Genomic DNA, 7,833 nt, shown 5'->3' with positions numbered 1-7,833 from the left:
CGTCGAGGTTCCCTCAACTCTTGAGGTGGAACCGACCTACTGGATGAACTCCCATCAACAACTTTTGTTGATGTAGTAGGCTCTTCAACAACTCTTGTTGAAGTTTCAGTACTTTCATTGGAAAGCTCATGCAACACGACTTTACTTGGTGGACTATGCTCCCATATATGATCCTCCTCAAGGAAAGTAGCGTTTTTTGAAACAAACACCCTATTTTTGGTTGGATCATAAAAATAACCCCTTCGTGTACCTTTGAGGTAGCCTACAAAGAGGCATAACCTCCACCGTGGTTCCAACTTCTTGGGATTAGCCTCAAGCACATGTGCAGGAAAATCCTAAATGCAGAAATGACGTAAACTAGCTTTACGCCCGTTCCACAACTCCAGAGGTGTTCTTGCAACACTCTTGGAGGGAACACAGTTGAGTATGTACACCGCAGTCTCCACTGCGAAACCCCAAAACGAGTCCGGTAAGGAAGCCTAACTCATCATCGAGCGAACCATGTCTAACAAGGTCCTATTTCTTTTCTCCGCTACACCATTTCTGTTGAGGTGTACTTGGTGCTGAGAGTTGAAAACGATTCCATGTTTTATCAAATAGTCCTGGAATGCGGAATCCAAAAACTCTCCACCCTGATCCAATCGAAGTGTTTTACTCCGTCTATCTAATGCGTTTTCAACTTCGGCCTTGAACTCTTTGAACTTTTCAAAGAATTCAGACTTTTGTTGCATAAGATAAACATACCCATACTTGGAGTAATCTGTAATCATTAGTAAAAATGATAAAATACTCATAGCCACCTCGGGCTCGCACATTCATAGGACCACAAAGGTCAGAATATACTAACTCAACAGGCTCCTTGGCTCTAGAACCTTTTCCAGTAAAAGGTTGTTTATTCATCTTACCCTCAAGGCAAGATTCACACACGGGTAAAGAATTTTATTCTAACTCACTTAGAAGTCCATTCTTCATCAATCTCTCAATCCTATTGAGATTCATGTGCCCTAAACATAGATGCCAAAGTTGGGCATTTTCTTTTGGAGAAATTCATTGACGTTTTGATTGAGTTACAACAGTTTTGAACATTTCAGTATTATGGAGGGAATTAATGGCTAATGACCTTAACACATATAAATTTGATTCCAGATTTGCTGTGCAAATAAAGACACCATCTTTATGAATAAACGCTTTACTCAAATTGAAAGAAATAGTATTTACATTGCAATAAATACTTTACAGAAATAAGGTTCCTTTTTAGTTCAGGAACAATATATACATCATTTAAAATTAGAAACCTATCCTGTAAAACTAACTTGAGTCCTCCCACTACCACAGCTGAGACGACGTGCCCGGTGCCTACTCACATCGTCATCTCACCAGCCTCCAGCTGTCACCAAGATCTAATCCCTTGAAAAGAAGAACAAATATGGTTAGTGGCGCTTGAATCAATTATTCAGGCAAGATCATCATTCTCCACTAAACAAGTTTCAAGCACAAGTAAATCACATTTACCTTTATCCGCCTTAGCCTTAGCCTTGGCTATTTCTTCTCCTTCAGATACTGAGGATAGTTCCTCTTCCAATGTCCATCTTGGTTGCAATGGAAACACTTTCCCTTATCAACTGGTGGACGCCTCCTCGGGGCGATAGGCGGTGGGTTAGCAGGTGCCTTCCCTTTTCCCTTACCACCCTTCTTCTTCTTCCCCTTTATAGAGTTAGAAGTAGAAGGTGTTTGTTCCTGCGGTCGAACCTCTATGGAACGTCCTTGAGGATGAAGTAACATTTGCCTCACCCTTCTGCCTCTCCTTACTTTTCAGTAAAGATTGGTATGTCTGCAACTCGTTGAGGAGAGTTGTAAGGTTATATTTAACTTTGTTAAGAATCACATTGCTAACAAAGTACAGGAAGCTCCCCGGCAAAGAATGTAGGATTATGCTAACCTGGCTGCCCTCATCGATGGTAGACCCATTCAACTCCGCTACATTGAAGTGGGCCATCATGTTTAGCACATGTTCACGAACAGAGGTGCCTTCTTACATTTTGGAGTTGAATATGTACTTAAGAGCCTCATGCATAAGCTGTTCAGACGGTTGTCCAAACATCCCTCGTAGGGACTCCATGATCTCACGAGCTGAGACCATAGGTTCATGCTTCTTGGCCAAGATGTCAGAAAGACTTGCCAAGATATAGGCTCGGGCCTTCTCATTCGCCCTTGTCCATCGCTCATATGCCTCCCGAACATTTCGGAAAATTTGGTATTTGGATATTATTTGCATCAATGATTTGGCCAAGTCAATAACTAGAATGAAAAAAATGGGAATACCAACAGTCGTGAAAACACCAGTTTCTTCTGGTTGCTATGGTAGCAAATGGAGACGTTGAGGATCCGTTGTCTTATAAGAAGGCGATGGAGAATGTTGACCAGGATGGCGACGTTGATGAACCTTGTGTTTACAAGAAGATCATCAACGCTTTAGTAGTCTTCTTAGTGTTGTACGTAGACGATATCCTACTCATTGGGAATGATGTAGGTCTACTGTCTACAGTTAAGAACTGGCTAGCGACCCAATTCCAAATGAAAGATTTGGGAGAGGCTCAATTTGTTTTAGGTATACAGATCTTTCGGGATCGTAAGAACAAAATGCTAGCATTGTCTCAAGCATCATACATTGACAAGATGTTGCTCAAGTACTCGAAGCAGGACTCCAGGAGGGGCCTACTGCTATTCAGGCATGGAGTCCTAAAATACCTCAAGAGGTTGAGGAGATGAGATGGATCAGTCTAACCTAGACCATTTTAATGTTACTAACCCGTTTACGAAGGCTCTCACGGCTATAGTGTTTGAGGGTCACCTACGGAGCATGGGTCTACAAGATCACCCGCGGCTGGACTAGGGCAAGTGGGAGATTTTCTTATACTGGGCTTTTATGCCCTAGTTTATTATTTTGTACTAGTTTTTTGTACACCGTACTTCACTTTAGAACAAGTGGGAGATTGTTGGGTTGATGCCCTAAAGTCTCGTGTCTTGTAGTTTGTAAGCAATTTGTACGAACGCTTGTGTTGTTAGTATATGATATTTACTTCACATCTTGTATTTTTGCTCAGTTACTTGTTTTATTTGCTTTACTACAAACCAATAAACATAAAATCCCTAGTTATATGTATGTGACTCAAGCATGTATGTGGTGACATACAACTGGATCATGTCTTGAGTGATAACCAAAATGGTCTGTAGTATATGGATATAGGAGGGAAACCTTATCCTGGTAATGCTAAGATGCGACCCACTTTATGGAATGGTCACAAGTGTTGTGACTTGTCACATATGGTCTGATCCTGATCATTCATGTTGGGGACATGTGAGCGAAGACGTCCTATACAAGAGTTTGTATAAGACCTGACCACAGTGTTAACGTCTTGTTATATAACACCGTTCATGACAAAGACTTCATTTCACTAGGATGACCAATAGGTAACATGACCTCAATCCTGAGTGAGTTGAGAACTCCTGCCATTGAGGGCGGTCCTTTGATTTGTATGGGTGCGAGTGGCTAGGTCGCTGATTCAAACCTACCATTTTGGGGATTCATCTGATTTGGGAGCTGGGAACGCAGCTACACAAGATGAAATTCACTCCTTCCCCGAGGTAGGGGTAAGTAGATAGATAGCTCCCTTAAAGGCTGATTTCGGGGCTTGAGCGATGTGGCGCCACACACCTTCTCTTGGCCTTAGAAGTGTTCACACATAGTTGGACTATATTGTATTGTTCATTAGAGGAATCAGTGGTACTTAAAGAGTGAGATGTAACTATAGGGGCAAAACGGTAATTTGGCCCAGTTGTACTTACGAGCATCTGTGAAGGGTCATGGTACTCATGATTGGTTATATCCGATGGACACAGAAATATATCTATGGTAAGAAGAGTTCAGTTGTTGGTCTTTAGTGGAATGCCTGACAGTTAACGGATGGTGGATCTCATGGCTAAAGAGTTTAGTTAGCTATTCACGGACCGTTGGAGCTTCGAGCCACAGGTTCATTAGGTCCCCTAGGTAGCTTGGATAAAATCGAGAACCAGTGTTTGGGTTAATTTGAAATGTTCAAATTGACAAAAGAAAGTTTGATTATATATGATATAATTGGACTGGTTAATTATATATGATATAATTGGACTGGTTAATTATATATGATATAATTGGCTAAATGTATGAGATACATTATTTTGGAGGAAATTAGATATAAATATGATTTATATCAAGTAGAGGAGAGAATACTATAGTAGATATGTGATATTAAACTATAGGATAAAAATATAATATGATTATATTTATTAATTAATTAGTTGGTTAATTATATGATAATTAATCCAAAATTCACGTTTGGACGTGGGTTAGTGGGGCAACATCGGTTATTGTAACCGATGAGTTAAAATGAAAATAGTTTTCATTTTTGTTTAATCGCCTAAGATAATTCGCAAGTGCGCGTTGGAGAATTCTAAACGATCGCTTACGTAAAACGAGAGCCTATACGATAACACTCTCTGCCTAAATAATCATCTACCTCGCGCCTAAACGATCGCATGTTATTTCCTACACGATCGGATAGCTTTTGTAAATGATCGTATAGTGTGCCGATTTTACTAAACGATTGTTCAGTAAATCCTATATGACCGTGCAGCTTCTCCTAAACGATAAGCAGTCTGTTATGCGATAGTGTCTTCTTCCCTCCCATTTACTTATCGCCTACACGATCGTGTTTCCTCCTTCCTCTACAAAATTCATCAAAGACCACACTTTGGGTTCTCACTTCGAGAATACCCAAGACTCTTTAGTGGTGGTGTCGTCCCCGCGACGTTTGTGTTCGTGTGTTGTTCGTGCTGCTGTTATCGACGCTGCTGCTGGGTGTTGGTAGATCGCGTGGAGATTTTCGCTGCCTTGGAGTTCCGAAGTTTGAAGAACGTCTTCAACTGGTATGGAACTCTTTTCCTTGTTATTTTCTTGTTCAAAGCATGCCGTTAATTAAGATTTGTTTGCATAACTGTATGTTGAATGTATATTTTTTTATTTCGGTCACTGTGAAATCGGAGCGATCCGAACGTGCTCATGGAACTCTTTGATATGAGATCCTTCAATAACATGGAGTCGCGAGTTAGTATGTACTAAATAGGATATTCATTATAGAAGAATCTTATTATAAACAACATTTGAGGGACATCTCTTTGTCATGGAAGCATAATTCAACATTCAATAAATATATAAAATGCAGAAAAGCATATTTTCGTGTATTATATTCCTTAACAAAATCAATGATTTTATTGTAAGAGTGATGCCTATGGACATATTTGAAAATGTCCACTGCATTCTTGATCCCTGTCCATACGAATTTCACTATTATTTCATGTGAATTTGTCGAGAGACCAACTGTGCATACTATCTTAGTTTTCTTTTCAGACTTTGTCATGAATAAAAAAAAATAGCAATATCGAAGAACAAAACATTCCATCTTGATTAATTTAAATAGAAAACAAAAACAATAGAACAAACAAACATCATACTCCACGATCTAAGATTCGTTTATTTATCGTAGTCTCAAATAGCAAATTAAAATTTTGATTAATAAATAACATTGTAAGATAGTTCTTTATCTGATGAATGACTCTATAAAAAAAATGGTTTATGGAAAAAAAATAAACAAAAATAATAATTAATCAAATGAACATTAATTATACGTGAATCTCTTTATAAAGAACAATTTAGGCACATCCTTACTAATAGATCGTGATGTTTCATATCTACGATTTGAATCATACCCATATATGAATGGATATATCAATTCGATGTACAATCACCTCTATTTGGACATTCGTGTCTCCTAGTATAATTTGCAACTATTCAATAAAGGATGAAATAATAATTTATTAAAATTGTAAGGGTAAAAGCGGGAACTAAAGATTCTCCTCTATAGTCCCATTTATATAAAGTATAGATTTGGACTAAAAACAATAGTAATATTTTAAATTATCTCGACTCACATCTAACTCAATTATAATATGCAAATTGTCTAGCAAATTATGCTTATCTTCACTTATAATCAATTCATTGCTAACGTAATCTAATAGATTATTTTGACGATCATGCAACCTATTGTAATTGCGAACCATGCAACATGTTATTGGTAAAACTCTTGTGTGTTGAGTGGGTAAGAAGGCATTAGTTGATAAAATTTGATTGCGTATGTAATAAGAAAAAAATATTAAAGTGAAGCTAAATGCATGTCATAGTGAACAAAATTTATATAATACAAAATTTTAACCGATTTCAACGTATTAAAAATAAAATTTAAAGTTTAAAATAATACATAAACACTGCTATTGGTATAATTTTTGTGTATTTAGTGGGCAAAGAGACATTTTTTAATAATATTTGATGGAGTATGTGATAAAAAAAAAAAAAACAAAACTAAAGGAATGTTTTAGTGAATAAAAATTGTATATTATAAAAATTTAACCGGTTTCAATATACTAAAGTAAAATTTAAAATTTAAAATAATACATAAACATGAATATTATAAAATCCAAAATTTTAAAAAATATTTAAATAAACAAAGCAAAATTAATATAGAAGAAAATGAATATAAAAGGAATGAAAAAACAAAGTAATTGTTTTTATAAAATAGAAAAAAAAAAACAGGCATTTGGTATATTGAAACCGGCATACCTATCCATATCCACCATCAAAGCAAGGCTAGATTTTGAGACTTTTATTAAATTGTTTTTATAAAATAGAAAAAAAAAACAAGAAAAACTATTTTGATTGTTTCTCAAATTTGACATTACTATTAAAGCAGAGTAAATAAATCTGCTGTATCATTTATTAACCAAAAAAGGCCTATAAATAAGCATAATTACAACAACATTTAACTACCCGTATAACAAAACTTTTAACAAAATATAAACTAATTTCTAATACTCCCCCTCAAGATGGTGTGGTTATATCAAGAATACCCATCTTGGATAGTAAGGAGAAAAACAAAGTTTTGGGCAAAGCCTTGGTGAAGATATCAGCAAGCTGCAAGTGAGACCGAATGGGAAGAAGTTTGACATTGCCACGAACAATGTGATCTCGGACAAAATGGCAATCAATTTCAATGTGCTTCGTCCGTTCATGAAAAACTGGATTTTCAGCAATATGGACAGAAGCCTCATTATCATAGTAGATTAAAGAGGGATGAATAAGAGATACCGAAAGCTCATGAAGAAGTTGTTCAACCCATAGCAATTCACTTGTAGTAGCAGCTAAAGCTCGGTATTCAGCTTCAGCAGAAGAACGGGATACCGTAGACTGCTTCTTAGCCTTCCAACTAATTATGGAATCACCCAAGAAGATGCAGAAACCGGTTATAGACTTCCTTGAATCAGGACAAGATCCCCAATCAGCATCAGAATACGCCTTTAATTGGAATGTGTGGACAGGTTGTAGCAGAATACCTTGGCCCAGAGAAGCTTTCAAATACTTAAGTAAGGACATGGCAGCATCAAGATGAGGCTGTCTAGGTTGAGCAACAAACTGACTGAGCTTATGGACAGGAAAAGCTATGTCGGGCCGAGAAATAGTCAAGTATAGCAGTCTTCCAATGAGTCTCCGATACAATGTTGCATCAGGAAGGAGGGTACCAACATTAAATTGGAGCTTTAAAGCCGGATCAAGAGGTAGAGGAGCCGGTTTACAAGCCAACAAACCATGATCTTCTAGGAGCTACAATGTATAATTCCGTTGTGATAGAAGAATACCCTGAGACGATCTTGCAATTTCAAGACCCAAGAAATACCGAAGAGACC

The sequence above is a fragment of the Benincasa hispida genome, chromosome 3, assembly GCF_009727055.1.
Source record: "Benincasa hispida cultivar B227 chromosome 3, ASM972705v1, whole genome shotgun sequence".
Taxonomy (NCBI): domain Eukaryota; kingdom Viridiplantae; phylum Streptophyta; class Magnoliopsida; order Cucurbitales; family Cucurbitaceae; genus Benincasa; species Benincasa hispida.
The sequence above is the reverse complement of the archived record's forward strand: the minus strand, read 5'-3'. Positions refer to the sequence as shown.